At 39.6% G+C, this 18,366-nt stretch overlaps 1 protein-coding gene and 1 long non-coding RNA gene across 12 annotated transcripts in view; one reads left to right on the forward strand and one right to left on the reverse strand.

The window, feature by feature from the left end:
• Positions 1 to 18,366, forward strand: part of R3HCC1L (R3H domain and coiled-coil containing 1 like) — a 103,494-nt gene that overhangs the window by 8,246 nt on the left and 76,882 nt on the right. For 7 of the 11 annotated variants that reach the window (XM_023240810.2, XM_006938066.5, XM_019813660.3 and 4 more), the window contains one exon: positions 16,090 to 16,198. The exons of 3 other annotated variants lie outside the window; for them this stretch is intronic. The gene's annotated coding sequence lies outside the window, so the exon portion shown is untranslated. Of the gene's footprint in view, positions 1 to 15,424; positions 15,501 to 16,089; positions 16,199 to 18,366 lie in introns of all 11 variants that reach the window. One more of the 11 variants, XM_045040521.1, reaches the window with a different exon arrangement.
• On the reverse strand, positions 1,896 to 9,228 carry LOC109492628. The gene is made up of 2 exons (XR_002146563.3): positions 9,016 to 9,228; positions 1,896 to 2,251 (listed from the first exon to the last, which is right to left on the reverse strand). It is a non-coding gene; the product is annotated as an uncharacterized LOC109492628 (long non-coding RNA).

The following is an 18,366-nucleotide window of genomic DNA, read 5'->3' on the forward strand; positions in this document are numbered from 1 at the left end:
TTTCTGCGACCATTGTTGTTAATGTGGTTAATGTGACGGACCATTGTTGTTAATGTGGTTAATGTGACGTTGCTTTTCTTTCACTTATTGCTGTAGTGTTTCTTTTTTGTACTGTGCTTCTTGTTTATTTCCTTGGGTAGCCTGAAACTTTTCTTTGCTTCTGACACTTGAGTTCAATGTCAAGGAATTTATCTTTGACTTCATAATGTCATATAGTTTTAATTTTTAAGTATTTCTTATTATAAATTCAATATGTGCTCATTATAGAGGATTTGGAAAATATATCCATATTTTCACCATCTGGAAGTAACTATTAACATTTAAGATTATTTCCTTCCTATGTATGCCTATTAATGTAATACAGATGCACTTAAATTGGGATCTCTTGCTATTGTATATAAATTTTGTATCCTGATTTTTTTAAAGAAAGGTAACATGTTTATGAGTAGTGTCTGGCAGTTTCTGGAACTAGCATGAATTATATTCTGGGCAGTGATCTTTAAATTTGTATTCACTTTGAGTGGGAACCTAGGAAATGGGTTCAAATTCTGGCTTTCCCATTGCCAATCTGAATACCAGGGCAAGTATTTCCCTGAATACCAGGGAAAGTTGTATGATGAAAACAGTGAGAATGGTTGTCCTGGCAGCTTTGTGGGCTGACCTCTAGTTGAGAGTGGCTGGGGAGTATTTCAATACAGCAGTAGTGGGGTAATGTGGAAACAGAAAACATGATAGTTCTCGTGGAGGAAGAACAGTAAATATGGGGTTGGAAAAGCTGAAAGAATCAGAATATCTCAAAGTTTTGAGCCTGACCTAGCAGGTATATCGTAGTGTCATCGACAGTGACATTGGGAAAAGAGCTCAGATAGGCCTAGGGAGAAAGATAATGATGAGTTCAAGTGCTAATGTAAATTTTAGGTTTTAGATCATTTGAGCGCTAGTTAAAAAAAATCTGGTGCTTTAAAACTGAAGAACGTAAAAATGAAAGGTCTCACTTTTAAAGTATTTGTTTTTGAGGCCATACATTTATTTTAGCAAATAAGTATTCTTTGGAATTTGTCTTTTGAAACTGCTTTCAGAAATAGTAGAGTCAATACAAGAAAACCAGTCTCGTTGCTTGATGATCATATCCTTTGTTTTCAAGAGAGTATTTTCTAGCTTGATCACTCATCTTAATTACTTATTTCTAAGTGATATTTGACAGTTTCTAAAAATGATTCTGCAGAGGCATAAAACTTATTACCATGGTGGATATTTAAATGACTGTCATGTAGTTGCTGAAGACAACTTAAAAAGTCTTAAGCTGTGATAGCATCCTTAGAATAAAGTACTAGGAGGGTGGGTTCCAGACAGCCTAGGTTTGAATGATCTCTTTGATACACTAGTTATATGTTTTGAGCAAGTTACTTAACATGTCTGGGTCTCAGTTTCCTCATTTTTAAAATGGATATGGCACAATACTTCCTGCTTCATAGGATTGTTGTGAGGATTAGCTCTTAGACTTAGAACTGTGCCTAATAAATATTAAGAGCTCAGTAAATATTAGCTATTTATTACCCTCACAATAACTACTGCTGTTGCTACCACCACTACTTTATTTAATGTGTGCGTTTTAAAAATCACTTGTATTCCTGTTTAATTATGTCACATACAAGTGGAATGATAGGCAGCTGGAGATAAAACTAGAGCTCAAAGATCTGACACATAGAGATGTTATTTTAGAATGTTGGCCTAGAACCCAGTGGGAGAAGAGTGGAAAAGACCAACAATAGAGTATTGAGGAATACTCACAATAAAGGAGCAGCAGGAGAATGTTTAGAGAAACAAAACAAGGAGTGTGCCTTAGCATAGCGGTTATACTAATTAGGATTAGATTTGGTTGCAACCAAATAGCAGAGATTTAAACATCATAGAAGTGTATTTCGCTCAACGTCAGGAATTCCCAAAGTAGTCTACGACTGGTATGGTCTGTCTGTCATGGTGTCACGTTGTTGCACTTCTCTGCATGGGTTCTGTTCTTTTCTGAAGTCACTTTATAGTCTAAGATAGTTACTGGAGCTCCAGCTGTTTCATTCACATTCCATCCATCAGAAAGGAGGAAGAAAAGAACACATCTCCTTCCCTTTAAGGATACTTACTGAAAGTTACACGTACCACTTTTGCTCATATTCTATTGGTGAAAATTAGTCACATAGCGACACCTTTCTGCTGGAGAGATGGGTAAATGTAGACTATTCTGAGTGGTCAGTGCCTGGGAATAAAGAACAGGAACAATCAGGATAATCCAAGTGTGGCTAGATGAAGAATACAAGGTAGACAACAGAATTAATTGTCTTTAGGACAGTTTGTCATTATTGGTAATCCTTGATAGAGTTTCTGTACTTATAAAAATTATGAATATAAAACCACTCTTGTCAGATTGCGTTAACAGTATAACATGTTTTTAGGGTATAATCCTTTACAAATCCTTGTTTGTTTTTTTTTAAGTTTATTTATTTTGAGACAGAGCATGCACTCATGCCAGAGTGGAGGATGGGGGTAGGGGGAGAGAGAGAGAGAGAGAGAGAGAGAGAGAGAGAGAGAGAGAGAGAGAGAGAGAAAGAAAGAGAGAGAGAGAGACAGAATCAAAAAGAGAGACAGAATCAAAAGCAGGCTCCAGGTTCACTGTGGAGCTTGATCTCACCACTGTGAGAACACAGCCTGAGCCGAAATCAAGGGTTGGACACTTAACTGACTAAGCCACCCGGGTGCCCCACAGATCCTTGTTTAATTAGGATTATCAGTCTCTCATAAGGAAAAAATTATGTGTATGTACGTATATGTATGCTTGTGTGTGTACAAACATACGTATACATAATGTGTGTGTTTTATGTATCTCCTCAACATTGGCATTGGCCGAAATTACTCCACGTTGCCACAGTGTGCCGTAAAATGATGGCAAATAAGCCTCTGATACCTCTCTTTTGTTGTCTTTAGCCCCTAATTTTACTTAGCTTTCCATCCACTCTCCAATTTGGTTGTTTTGGGCAATGTTTTAATTCGTCTCTGTCCTTTTATGTTACTACTCTCTCTCTCACTGCTGTTAATCGTACTTCCCCAAATAGATAAATGAGCAAATTTAATTAAATGTGTTATTTGCACTCTCCTGATCATTAATGAATTTGTAAGTAAGATCAGACCTACAATCTTCCTGGTATTACAATTACTGAATTTTGTCCACTCAAGTGGTAATTATTTGCCTTAAAATTTTTTTATTTTTAAAGCTTCTGTATTTTGTATGTTTGTGTTCTTTCAGTACTAGGAAAAAATGTGAAGGTCTCCCAACAAAAAGGGAGACCTTTTTCCTTAGGATTTTTTTTTTTTTTTTTTTTACTCCTTTCAATTGAAAGTATTTTATTTATATATTTTTTTAAATGATGAACAATACATTTAAGATAAGAAATTCGTCAGTTGCTGTTTTTTGTATTCTATCAACAGACATATAGTTTAAAATAGACAAGCTTTAAAAGTCAAATAGTAAAAACTGAATTTATAACAAAACATAGTGAATCCCCATGCTTTCTAGTTTCTTCCCTAAAGGTAACCACTTTCAGCTCTTCTTCTGGCATTTATGTATCCATATTTCCAAATAATATATGTGTAGTGCTGTCTTTTGATTCACCAATTTTTTCATCATATGTTAAGTTTCTATTAAGATAGAGAAAGTTTTACTGTTCTTTTTTAAAAAAATATTTTAATGTTTATTTTTGAGAGAGAGAGAGAGAGAGAGAGGGAGGGAGGGAGGCAGAGTATGAGTGGGGAGGGCCAGAGAAAGAGGGAGACACAGAATCCGAAGCAGGCTCCAGGCTCTGAGCTGTCAGTACAGAGCCTGATGCAGGACTCGAACCCATGAACTGCGAGATCATGACCTAAGCTAAAGTCGCTGTTTAAGTGACTGAGACACCCACATGCCTCTGTACTGTTTTTCAATCACCATCACCACTGCTATTCCTTCTCTACCTTCCCAATTTAGTTACATTACAATATCTAGTTAAATTAAATAGTTAATCTTATGTTTACGTTACTGTGCCTGTGCAAATTTTATTTGCTGATAGTGTCTTGAAATAGTAGCTTCTCAGTGCACTTTTCCATAAGGTCAGTCACAGTAATGTGTTAGTTCTAATTTTCTTCCTTTTTTGGCAACTTCTCTTCTAGAGACCTTCATTGTCCTCCTATCTACACCTACTATCTGGGCCTGCTTCACAGCTCATTTCTGGGGAAGATTTCCCTTTGTTATTCTTAGACTTTTCTTTCCTTTTCAATTTAGATTCCCAGTATTGTAACTCTTAACCTTCCTTATTCCTCATTTACCCTCTTGCTTAGGTAGAGCACATCCTCTGGTAGTTGTGTTGGATTTGAAAGATGCTACTGTGGCAGAGAACATGGGGATGACAGCCTTCAACATGCCTGGCTCTGTCCTAGAGCTTCAGTCTGGATTGGTTGCCTTCTACTTCTGGTGCAGTTAGCGTCCTGGAATCCCATTCACCAATATTCCTTCACTTCTTTTTTGTATTGAATATCCTGTTTTCTATATCCATGCCTTTCTTTGTTGGGATTTATTTCTTCATTTGGTGTCAGGGTGATGATCCCACTATCTAGAATATCTGATCAGGCAAATCTTGAACAAAGCAGAGTGTTAATCATACATAGTGGTTTTTGGGAGTGTGGAGTTCAGGGATTGGAAGATTTTAAGAGGTGGAAGTAGGTTAACATCATCTGTAGATGCATGGTTACTTGGGTGACATTGTAGTTCATTTGTTGGCCCTCAGGCGGGGGTGTTTATTGGAGTGAATCTGTCCCTGATTGTTTGGCTTAAAAGAGTGCCTTTTGGGTTAAGTTGTCCTTATCAATTGAATGGGTTTGAAACTGATTCTCTTGGCAGTTTACCCTGGCTAGGAACAATCCGTCTTTTCCTAAATTTGTTAGAACTTTAAATTCTTAGTCCTCTGGTGATTTTCTAAGAAAGTGTATTTATTGTATGGGAGGTAATTTTTAAGCCTTTCCGTGTCAGAGTGTCTTTTCTTTCTGTCCTCACATTTGGTAAATCTAGTTTGTGTGAGTGTAAAATTCTAGATTGGGAATATTTTTCTTTGGAATTTTGAAGGCATAATTATTTCTCCTTGTCCTCTGTTGCTATTGAGAAGTCCTCAGCAAATTTGAGTCCTCTTCTTTTGTTTGGACCTACTTATTGGAAACTTGTTCAATCTCTGCTTTGTCCCCAGTATTCCGAAATTTAATAGTGATGTGCCTTGGTGTAGGTCTTTGCCTGTTTTTATGTAGTACTAGGTATTTGTAGGTATTTGGACGTCCTTCTAATTTACAACAATTTGCCTTTTCTTTTCTTTCTTTTTTTTTTTTTTTGCAGCTAGTGTGTGGGAATGGGAGTGGGGAAGGGTAGATCTTAGCTTTCAACCATGTGCACTTCATCACTGTTTTAAAGACCTCTGCACTTCCAGTTAGCCCCTAAACCAGAGATCATCCCTTTTTACATTCTGCAGAGATAACCTCAAGTCTTTTTTCAGGGAGCAGAAGAGATCTAAGGATCTAACTGCTCCTCAGACAGCTTTCACTCTGTGCCCTTTCTCCATTTCACTTCCAATTCCAGAGGCGGTGCTGTCCATTCCTGATCCTTGTGTAGGTTTCTGGCTATAAATTGGGTTGGGTCTCAGCATTCTATACTGCTGGATTGGGATTTGACTCCCCAGATCTGCTGTAAATATTTGCATGTGTTCCAGCTTCCAAAGTTTTGTTACTTTTTTCTCCTTTTTCCACCCTTGTTGTTTTATATCTTTAAAAAAAACAACAAAAAACACTTTACTATCTAGGCTGTGTTAGAGGGCATCATCTTCATTTATCATGGGGTGGTCCTTTCCCTTAATTCCCTGACTTTGGTTGTGACTATTCCTGACTGGTTTATAAAGTAACAGCATTCTTCTCCGAGGAAGATGCAGGTGCCCCCTTTCTTGGCAGTGAGGAGGTCAAGTGCCCATCTGTTCTGGAGGGCAACTCCTGCCAGGGAACTTATTTGGCCCTGCAAGGACACTAGGGAGTCAGCCACTCGTTCCATGTCTTCATTGAGTTCTCGGGACAGTTTATGATATCGTTCCACAGAAGAGCCTGTGCCTCCTATCCCCGTGGCCAGTCCCTATCCCCGTGGCTATTCTTGTCCCTAGGGTAGTAACACCGCTCATTTATACTGGGCCTTAAGACCGAAGGTTTATGAATGGGGTCCAGATTAGAGGCAGTCAGTAAGAGGAAGGTGAGTGCGAACAGGAACCTCTCGATGTTTTCCCAGCTTTCTGGGGCAACCTCTGCCAATCTGATGGCAAGGAGTAAGGACGGTCTATTTGTTTTACTGGACTGGCGATTCCACAAGCTTCTGCCGTTTGTAGACCAGCCAGCTTCCTGGGTGTGGTTTGAGTAGGGCTGAAGATCCTAAGAATGTAGGACTCTCCAGAAGGTCACTTTGAGCGGTTTTGTCAGACTTGGGTCAGTCTTCCAAGTCTGGGGCTCCTCAGGTTTGGCCCTCTTGACTCTGGAGTGGTGGTCCCATGGAGTGATGTCCGTGACCTTGAGGGCAGTAGGGAGGTCACAGTAACGGTATGAGGCCCAGTCCACTGTGGTTTGAGAGGGTCTTTTTTCCAATCTTTGACCCAGACCAAGTCCCCTGGTGAGAAGGGGTGTACAGGGGATCCTAAAGAGATTGGGGCCCTATCTGTGGTATATCGTTGTAACTCATTTAGGGTAGCCTCTAAAGCTTGAAGTTGTTCTCTTATTCCCTTATCCCCTAGTTGGTGTAGGTCCCCTGGGAGGCTCTTTAGACATGGAAGGGGCCTTCCATATATTAATTCAAAAGGGGAGAAACCTTGAGTTTCTGGTGTGCAACGGACACACAGGAGGTCCAGGGGCAATAGGTCCGGCCACGAGAGGTCTGTTTCCTGACAGAACTTGGCTAAGGTTCCATTGAGGGTGCGATTCATCTGCTCTACTTTCCCTGAGCTTTGAGGCCAGTAAGCAGTCCAGGTGATGTTGAGGTAGTTGGTTAAAGTTTGTATAATGTCCACCATGAACGCAGGGCTGTTATCGCTGTGGATTGTGGCTGGTAAGCCAAACCGGGGGACAGTTTCTTTCAGGAGGACTCTAGCTACTTCCTGGCTCCATTCCGTCCTGGTTGGGAAGGCTTTGACCCATCCAGAGTATGTACAGACTATCACTAGGAGGTATCTAAATCCTCGGCTTGGTTGGACATCTGTGAAGTCTATTTCAAGGTCCTCAAAGGGGGTAGCTCCTATTTGGACTCCTGGTGGGAGTCGCGGCATGGATCAGGCATTATTCTTGGCACAAGTCACACATTGTTTGCTTATTGTCTGACACAACACGGGCAGCAGACTGATGTAATATTGTTTTTTGAGGAGGGCCTCTACTGCAGTTTTTCCTAGATGGGTGAGTTGATGGTATTTGCCGACTAGATGCCCTCCCATTGTTGCTGGGACGAAGATGCGTCCATCTGGCAGTTTCCACCATCCTTTCTTGGTCTGGGTGGCCCCTTTGACCTCAACCCATTTATTTTCTTTTTTAGTGTATCTGGGTGGAGGGCTGGAGTTGTCAGACACCATAGGGCCATAGTAAGGGCCATATGTCATGGCCATAGTAAGGGAGGGAGCTGTGTCTACCTCCTTATTTTCCAATGTCCTTTCTCCTTGCAGTAGACACATTGATCCCTTGCTGAGGAGGCTCTGGGCTTCCCCCCTTTCGGCAGCTGGACCTTCCTTGTCCTTTTGTTGTCCTTTTCCTTCAGAGCAGCAGCAAGGAGGCTGACCTTTTTTCTCATCTTTTTTTCGGCTTCTCTCTCAGCAGTGACCTTCCTGTTCATGTAGACCTTGTTAGCAACCTCGATCAACTGGGTGATGTTCATTCCAGTGAAGCCCTCGAGTTTTTGGAGCTTCTTTCTGATATCTGGGGCAGCTTGGGCCACAAAAAGAGGTGTTTACCATCTGTTGGCTTTCTTGTGCCTCGGGATCAAACGGGGTGTAAATGCGGTAAGCCTTGCAGAGCCTCTCATAATAATCCCTGGGGATTCCCCTTGCTGCTGGGTGATTGACGGTATCTTGGTCATATTCATGGTCTTCTTAGCCCCTGCTCAGATACCCCAGAGGGGAGTCTCTTGGTACCTGCGGTTGTGGACTTGTCCTTCTTCTGTAGTGAAGTCCCATGTAGGACGTTCTTCAGATGTGGCTGTCCTAGCTCAGGTGCCAGGATCGACAACCCTGCCTGGTGTATGTTCTTCAAGGTATTGCTGAGCTCCTCTCATAATTCTCTGTCTCTCTTCAGTGTTAAAGTGTGGAGCAGCTGTTGGCAGTCTTACCAAGTTGGTCAGTGGGTCTGAAAGAGGGACTCCATTAGGTTTGTGGTTTTTTGGAATATGATGGTGTGTTAAGGTTCCAGTTGAGGAGATCAGTAGTGGGAAAGGCTGGTAATGCATCATGGAGCTGCCAGGCTGGAGGGTTTTGTTTTCATCGTGTCTCTCAGGTTCCTGCGTCTCTCGTACTGGCATCTGGAGAGCGCCTGCACCTGGCCAAGGGCACAATCTGGCCGCTGGTTCTGGGGGAGAGAGGATCTGCCGAGTCTGGAGGTGGTGGGAGACCAAAGGTGGCAGAGTATCGGGAACCACGGGGTTAGGTGCTGATGGTCTCAGGGGAGCATATGGCAGGGCCAAGACTGGTTCTTCTGCCAGATCACTGGTGAGAATTTGTGGAAGTGGGGACTTCTGTACCCTAGCCTGTCTCTGTTCGTTGCAGGTAAATCACACCCAAGGGGGAAGGGTTTGGGCAGTCTCTAACTAGGAGTCGATGTATGGGAACTGATCTGGGTGACCTGGGTCTCTGGTGACAACACGCCAGACACAGCAGACTGTTGGGACATCTAAGGTTTCCTGTGAGGGCCATCCTACACCAAAAGTGGGCTGTTCCAACTCACATAGGGGCCTTAACTTGCGGGGGGTCGTCTTAATTCCATTGTCTCCCAAAAGCTCCTTCTTGAAGTTCTTGATCATAGTCTCAAGAACTGTGGGTGTGCTCTGTCCCGACCTCATAATGTTCCCATGAGACGGAGTCACAAAGACAGACAGAGGGATAGGGGTGCCCCCTGAAATGAGGAGACCAGTCAGATGCCCGTCTGTCCATGTCCCAAAGGAACTTAGGTGACACTTAGCCGTAGTGGTCTCAGCTTTGTGACTTACACTCGGAAACTATTCTGATGCCGCCATAGACTGTATGGTGTTCAGTCTATTCACTACGGAATCTGACGGACCCACTCAGACTCCGTGGGCTTTTGGGGACCTTAAGGGTGCCTGCCCGTGGAGCCACAGATTAAGTCCTAACTGAAGGACCAGATTGGGCTGCACATTCACTCACACACTCAGACCAGAGGTTAATACATTCCCTCCCTGGGAATCCCTACCTGTGAAACCTCTGAAAGGTCTCTGGGAGGTGATCAGGCTCCCCTTCCAACCTGATGGGTGGGTCTGACTGGGTCAGGGGCCCCAGGCCTTACAGGTGTCTGACGTTGGGTCCAGATCCTCACCTACCAAGTCTCCTCGAGTCTGGTGGGAACAGCGGAGCGGGGCTGGCCTGAGGTGACCAAGCAGGAGAGTGCCGAATATCAGGCAGGGCGTGCCTTCTCCATTGAGATTACTCACCGCCTCTTCATTTTCCCCACCCAGTGGCAACAATGGGCCAGTGCAGTTGGGTTTCCCCGTCAGGGAACCAAATGTTAGAGAACCTGGTCTGGATCACCCAATGGAAGAACCAAGCGGCGCTCAGAGATCTTGGAAGGCAGGAGGTTTATTTCACACAGGCAGGCTCAGAGGAGATCATTCTCCAGAGGTCTGAGACCCGAGCGCAAGAATGGGGGACAATTTATAGTCTGTTACTTCCACATTAGTAATAATTTGGTGCACGCTGCAAGTGGGGTAGGAGGAAGAACTCGGAAGGGGAGTCTTCGGGCGGGGACTGGAATTCCCCTATCAGTCCTGTCCGGCCATCTTATAACATAATTTTTCCCTATCAGAATGATACTACATGATCATTATAATTTTAATAAATGAAAGGCAAGTAACAATATGGTGCTCAAAAACAATAATTAAATATGGGTCTGCAAAGAGGGTATTGTTATAGAAAATGAAGAATGCTATGCCTTCCTTGATTGCAGGCTATCCTTTTAATTTCTATAAGTAATTTTTAGAAAAAAACATAAAAATGATTCATCTTCATTATAAGAAAGCTAGCAAATACTGGTAAGTATGAGGAAGAAAATAAGAATCACTTTGATTCCTCAACCCAGTGCTAACCACTATTAACCATTTAGTGTATATTTTCTAGTCTTTCCCGTTCATTTACGTGTATTTGTGTGAAGATGTTTAAATGGAGCATATTATATGTATTATTTTGCTTCTCTCCCCATTTTTTCCCACCATAAATGTGTATATCTGTTACGTCAAGAGAATTTTTTGTGTAGAATCTAGAGTCCATACTAACATCTAACAGCTGCTATTCATTTGACTGCAGATTATGTGCCAGGTACTGTGCTAACATCTTTTTCTTTTTTGAGGGGCGTTTAATTTATGTTGACATTATTTCAGACTGCAGAAAACTTACAAGAATCTACAAAAAATTTACTCAGATACCTCAAACATTAACACTTTACTACTTTTCCTTTTTCTCTCCCTCTCCCTTCCTCCCTTTCTCCTCTTTTTTTCCTACTTTTCCTCCCCTCCTCTTATTTATCCTCCTTCTCCCTCCCTCCCTCCCTCTCTCTCTCTCTCTCTCTCTCTCTCTCTCTCTCTCTCTTTCCATATACATACTGTCTAAATATTTCTTGAACTGTTTGACAGTAAGGTGCTGACCTATTTCCCTGTATAACTAAATACTTGAGGGTGCATTTTCTAAAAATAAGGTTATTCTTTTATGTAACCAAAGTATAGTTGTGAAGATCAGGAAATTAACATTGATTTAATATTATTGTGTAATCTGCAGGCTGGTTCAAATTTCAGCCCTTGTCCCAATAATGTGCTTTCATGGCAAAAGAAAATTCTGGATCATGGAGTGCATTCAGTTGTCATATCTCTTTAGTTTCCTTTAATCTGGAGCATTTCCTCAGTCTGTATTTTTTTTCATGACATTGACATTTTTGAAGAGTGCAGGCCAGTTATTTTGTAGAATGCCCCTAATTTGGGTTTATCTGATGTTTTCTCATGATTGGATTCAGACTATCCATTTTTGGCAGGAGTACTGTAGAAATAATGTTATGCTTCTTAGGACATCATGTCAGGTGGTGTAGGATGTTGAATTACTGGTAATGTGATCTTAGATCACTTCATTAAAAATCCATCCTTGCTGATTTATACCTTTAAAAAAGATTTTTTTTTAAGTGTTTTAAATGGTACTGTCTGCCAGGTTTTCCCGTGTAGTTACTATTTTTCCTTTTGTAGTTTTGTTGGTAAAATATACATAATATAAAATTTACCAGGTTAACCATTTTTAGGTATATAGTTCAGTGGGGTTAAGTATTCACATTTTGTTTCTAATTTTCAAATACCTTTGAGAAAACACTTTGAGACTATAGATGTTACTTCTTGAACTTTAAAAAAAAATTTTTTTTTAACATTTATTTATTTTTGAGAGTGAGTGAGAGCATGAGTGGGGGAGGGGCAGAGAGAGAGACACACACAAAATCAGAAGCAGGCTCCAGGTTCTGAGCTGTTGGCCCAGAGCCTGATACGGGGCTCGAACTCACGGACTGCGAGATCATGACTTGAGCCAAAGTCGGACGCTCAACCGACTGAGCCACCCAGGCACCCCACTTCTTGAACTTTTACTCACCAATTTTAGTATTGATTGGTGATTTCTGCCTGAATCATTTTCATGATGGTTCCGAAATAGTAGATTTAGAAATTCAACATATAGAATATGTAAATCTACCATTTCTTCTACACTTATTTATAATAATACTTTATTTCATAATTATTTATTTTGATGCTGTTCCCCTTTTGGCCTTGCTGTCCCTTCAAGCCAATTCCTATCTCCCTTTGGCTTACCCTACTCATTCTTTTGAGCACTGCCTCACTTTTTACTGCAACAAAATGTAGGCTCATCTTGCACTTTCCCAGCCTGAGCCCTGGAATGAGTTATTTCTTTAAGGAGCTCTGGTTGCTTTTGGTAGAGAGTAGTTTTAAAAGCCGTGATCTGGACCCTAGATGCCCTCATTGCTCTAGGCCCTCTCAGCAGGCACGTGGAAGCAGTTGTGTTGTGGTGTAAGTGTGTGTCCATCCACACACACTCAGTACATCTTCATCTGTCTACTGAAAGCAGTGAGTTTATACTGATAACCTGTGATTCCAACCCAGTACTACAGGGTTTATTCTGTCCTTCTTTTATTCTGTATTTAGAACTCCCTCTTCCAACAGGGAAAAATCTAGCCCTGTTATTCATATTTTTACTTATTGGCTCAATTTTAGAATAAACTTAAGAATTGCTAACTCATACCACTATTTAAAAGACACCTGAGCAGAGTTCAGTATTTGTTGATAGGTTTTTCTTTAGCCTAAAGGTATATACTCTAAATCTCCAGTGTCCAATAGGGTAGCCACTACACATGAATTGTTTTGTAAGTATAAAGTATACACTGGATTTTGTAAATTTAGTATAAACTAAGGAAGGTAAAAGATCTTATTAGTATTTTAGTAATATTTTTATGTTGATTATATACTGAAATATTTTAGATATATTGGATAAGATATATTAATAAAGTTAATTCCACCTATTTTATTGAAATGTGGCTATCAGAAATACTAAATTACATATGTGATTCTCATCATGTTTCTGTTGGACAGTGCTGATCTAAAAACCATGTTTAAAAGTTACTTGGATTTGTTTTCTCTCCCTAGCATCCTTCCCATCCTCACATGGTTATGTTAGTCATTTGAAATACAGTTCAGGTTTTTTTTAAATTTTTTAATCTTCATTTATTTTTGAGAGACAGAGAGAGACAGAGCATGAGTGGGGGAGGGGCAGAGAGCGAGGGAGACACAGAATCTGAAGCAGGCTCCAGGCTCTGAGCTGTTAGCACAGAGCCCAATGTGGGGCTTGAACTCACGAAACGTGAGATCATGACCTGAGCCGAAGTCAGACGCTTAACCGACTGAGCCACCCAGGCGCCCCTGAAATACAGTTCTGAGTTTATTTTCATTCTGAGTTTTTCTCCCCATCCTAACTGATCTTCCTTATTTTGGAATATGTGAAACGTTAACATGGTTCCAAAAGTAAGAATTGTACAAAAAAATGTATACTCAGAGCAGTGTTCCCCCTTTTTTCTTTCCCCCTTTCCACCGGTTTCTACCCCACTCTGTAGATAACCAGTTTCATCATTTTCTGAATTATCCTTACTGTGTGTTTTCCCTCCGGGAATGATGAGATACATGTATATTTTCTGATTTCTTCTTTTTTACACAGAAGATATATACTATAGAAAACTTTTGTGCTTGGTTTTTTCATTTAACACAACATATTTTGGAACCCATTCCATATCAATTTATAGACTCACCCTCTCTCCGTCTGTCTTTTCCTCCCTCTGACAGTTTTGTATCACTACTGTGTTGTGAGGATGTTAACCATTCTTTTATGATGTTTCCAATATTTTGCATTTACAAACAGTGCTACAGTGGCTAACCTGGTCATGTATATTTTTGTATGTTGGAAATATATCTTTGGGTGAATTCCTAAAATGGTATGTTTGGGTCAAAAGTTTAGAAGCACGTGTAAATTTCTTAAATATTGCTATATCCCCTTCTGTGGGGGTTATATAAATTTGAATTCTCACCAGCAGTATGTGAGAGTGTTTGTTTTCCCATAACCATCAGAGTGTTGTTATACTTCTTAATTTTTGCTAACCTTAAAGGTAAGAAGTGGTATCTCCATATAGTTTTAATGTTTATTTCTTTTGTTAGTAGTGAGGTTGAACATCTGTTCATATGTATAAAGGTCATTTAAATATCTTTTTTGTGTTTGTTAATTGTTTTGTATCTTTTTATTTATTTCTCTATTAGATTTTTTTCTCCCTCAATTTTTCTGAGTTCTTTTTTTTTTAGGGATGCTAGCTATTTTAAGTTCTATATGTTACAGGTATTTTCTCCCAGTTTGTCAGTTGTTTTTTGGTTATGTGTGTGTGTGTGCGTGCATGTGTGTGTCTGTTTTTAGGCATTTATCTAGTTCAATTTTTCAGTCTTTTGTTGCATCTGAATTTTGGGTTGTAATTGGAATACCTTTCTCTTTCCCCAAGGTAGAGAAGAATTTACACGTTTTAGTTGTTACATTTGGATCCCTGCTTCGTTTAGAGTTTTTTTTTTAGTGAATATTATACAAATTTAATAATCTTCCAAATGCTAATTAGTCATCCCAGTATATTTTTTCTTTAAAAAGTACAGTTTTGCCCCAGTGTTTTGAGATGTCATGTTTAGCATACATTAAGTTTCCATTGAGTTTATTTCTGGACTTTCTACTCTTTTGCACTGATCTGTCTATTCCTGTACCATTATCACGCTGTTTTAATTATAGAGGCTTTGTAGTATATCAAGGGGTAGCTTTTAACATTTTTAATGTGTCATGTTACATCTTTATTTTTCTGTTGAACTTTAGTGTCAGCTGTCTATCTCTAGAAGAAAGTATGTTCAAAATGGGATTTTTATTGGGATTACGTTAAATTCATAAATTACTTGAGGGAGAACTGACGTCTTTATGATGTTGAGTAATGTTGAGTTTTTTTTTTATCTGAACAAGGAAACAAGCTTTCCATTTGTTCACATCTACTCAGGAATGTTTCAAAGTTTTTATATTGGTTTCGTACACTTGTTAAATTTTCCATTTTTAAAAAACTCAATATATTTGTAGATCTTTGTATCAGTTTTTATAGAGCTACATTATTCTTTCTAATGACTATTTTTGTATAGCTTAGATATACCATAATTTATTTAACCTTACCCATATAGGTGGACGTTAAAGTTGTTTATAATTTTTCACTATTATAAATAGTTTTGGGAGAAGTATTATGGTAGAGGTCAGTTATTACCTTATGATAAAGTATTTGAAGAATTGCCTGGTCCTAAGCCTCTTTGATATGTAAAAGATTCTGAAATATTGTTAAAATGCTTTATACGTTATTAAAAGGTGTACCTCCATCAACAATGTGTGAATTCTTCTGTCTACATTTACCAAAATAGGACCTTATTGCTCTTTAAGTCTGTCAGTTTGATGGGCAAACAAAAGTACTGTGTATTTATATATTTATTTTGCATTTCTTTGGTAACTGATATGATTTATTTTTTCTTTGCTAGCTGATGAGGTTAATTTTTTATCCATCCATCCAACCATCTGGCATATTCTTATTGAGCATCCACCATATGCCATCCTGTAAGTTAGAACTGTAGTTATGACTAGAAGTTGAGCATCTTTTTGTGGTTTTCATCATTTGTATTATTTTGGTTTTTTTCTTTAAAAAAAAAATTTTTTTTTTTAACATTTATTCATTTTTGAGAGAGAGATATAGCCTGAGCAGGAGAGGGGCAGAGAGAGAGGGAGACACAGAATCTGAAGCAGGCTCCAGGCTCTGAGCTGTCAGCACAGAGCCCGATGTGGGGCTTGAGCTCATGGACCGTGAGGTCATGACCTGAGCTGCAGTTGGACACTTAACCGACTAAGCCACCCAGGTGCCCCACTTTCTCTTTTTTTTGAAGGCAATTGATAGGCATTTCTGCCCCCTCAGACTAGTTCTCACAGGACTGAGAATGAGAAAAGATGACATTTTCTTATTCTGTTTGGTTGATGAGCTACTAAAAAGTATTTTCATCTGTTTGTGTTTATTTTCATTGCACATTCTATGGTAGGTAAATGTGTTAAACTCTTAGCATTTGCGAAATGAGATAATGAAAGTTAAGAGCATAGACTAGTGTCAAAGAAGTAATTATATATTTTTATAAAAATAACTTTTATTATTTTCCAGGTGAGACTGCTGTTTATCAGAAGGAAACTTTTGTACCATTTGCCTTCAGATAAAATCTGTCTGCATGTTCTAGAGTTTTATTATTCAAAAAATAAATGTCATTTATTTGGTAAGTCAGTTGACTATACTTGTGCGTATTTTATAGAACTATTGTTTATTTACTCTAAATATTTATTTGCTTATATTTTGTTTCTTTTAATGTCATTTTAATTGTAACTCATTTAAAACAAGTTTGAGAGTGGCAGTTTCCTGAAGGACTGAGGGTCTCTTAAAGATTTTCTTCTATTCACTGTTCTTAATTTTGGTGTTTGCTGTAGAGAGAACAGGGGCTGGTTAAATATTAGAATTAGTTCTCAAAGCTGGGATACTGGTTTTGCTTTGTTTAGTCTCTTCCACTGTAGGAACAGAGAATTGACATCCTTTCAAGCTCTAGAACTTCCCTCTCATTCATATATGGAGCAGTGAAGAAGCTATGTTATTATAGAGGTGTGAAGAACTGACTCAGGAAGATTATATCTTCAGTAAAGCATAAAGAAGCAGAGTGAATAATGCTATGAAAGAAATTAGAAATGAAAAATAATGAGATAGCTAGTGAAACTGATTTTAATTATTTCATATTACTCTATAGGTGTTCTTTTTCAATTAAATTTTTTTCCAAGAAGACTTAGTAAGTTGATATAACCACTGTTATGTAAGACTTTCTTAGTCACATCCTCTTACGGTCTTTTCAGTCTGTTCCAGCTTGTTTCTAATGTTTTGCCAGTATTAACTGGGTGGCTGATACGTAGGGTGAAGGCTTTAGTGGCAATAAGAGGGTTAGTCATAGCAAATGTTAGAAGATAATTGTACTTGGGTGCTGCTGAAGCATGTGGCAAAAAATTGGAAACTATAATGAAATGATACTGGTGACTTGAAGAATTTTCTTTTAAATGGTTTTACACAAAAATAATGAGAAGTAAATATTGACGTTCAGAGCTTAAAGTATTCTCAAATGGAATCTAAGGATGAGGACTATAGCTACATAAAAAAGGGGAAAGAAGATTCTCCTTTGATATCTTTTTTGGTGGTGTCTTTGCTTTTGTTAGCATCAGAAAGCGTACTTCTGATATTCCTAGAGGGGGTATATGGCTGCTATGAGTAGAGGCATGAGATTTCATTGTGCATGAGTCTGAAATGGCCCCAATCTTAGAGCAAACCAAAATGAGTTTTAATCTTGGTTATTTAAAATCTCCTTGTACCTGTCTTATTAGGAGTATTATTTTTTTTAAGAAGAAACTAATTTGCAACTGGCTATAAAGAGTGACATTGTGTCCGGGAAAATGGTGTACTAACACACTGCGCTGTCCCACAAGAGTACTTCTCAAGTCCCTGAACGCAGTGCTGACAATCTGTGAGGGCCTGTGAATCGTTGGGCAGCAGTTGGGGAAGACGGCCAGCAGAGTGAGGTGGTTGTGTGTAAGTTACAGAGGAGGTGGGAGGGGAAGAAATGAGAGAAGAGCAGGGCAACTCTGGTTCTGTGGGCAGTTGGAATGGAAGCTATTCTTGTTGGTACTACTGAAACGATTGTGAAGTGAACAGTCAGAGGTTGTGTGTGAGGCGGAGGGGTTTGGTGGAGTAGAAAATTGTGTATTTCACTTTTCCTTTCAAGGTGTCAGTGTTTCATTCTGTCATCAAAACTGTAAGGCTGTGGGGCGTCTGGGTGGCTCAGTTGGGTGACTGACTTTGGCTCAGGTCATGATCTCGCAGCCTGTGAGTTCGAGCCCAGCGTCGGGCTCTGTGCTGGCACCTCAGAGCCTGGAACCTGCTTCAGATTGTGTGTCTCCTTCTCTCTCTACCCCTCCCCTGCTCACGCTCTGTGTCTCTCTGTCTCTCAATAATAAATAAACGTTAAAAAAAATTAAGAAAAAAACCTGTAAGGCTGCATGTTCTGTTGATGAGAGTGTGGATTGGATAGATTTAAAAATTTTGAAGAGACTAGAAATATCACTTCCTACCAGGAAATGAGACTATAAAAGTCAGGGTGATAAGGATGGGGCTTATCTTTTCCAGGAATTATTGTAATGGTAGGAAGGCCAGTTACCATATCGAGATCCCCAAATGACTGGGCCTTTATCTCAGATGAATATATATCCTGTTATTTATTTATGTATTAGATCTTACGTACACATACCATCAACTAGTGTTGTTTAGAACCACTTGGCCAGCCATGGCAGTCTTCATCAGACATCAGTACATGGGTTTCTGAATATTTCTGGGTTGTGGAATAGACTTTAATGT

The sequence above is a fragment of the Felis catus genome, chromosome D2 (assembly GCF_018350175.1).
Source record: "Felis catus isolate Fca126 chromosome D2, F.catus_Fca126_mat1.0, whole genome shotgun sequence".
Taxonomy (NCBI): Eukaryota; Metazoa; Chordata; class Mammalia; order Carnivora; family Felidae; genus Felis; species Felis catus.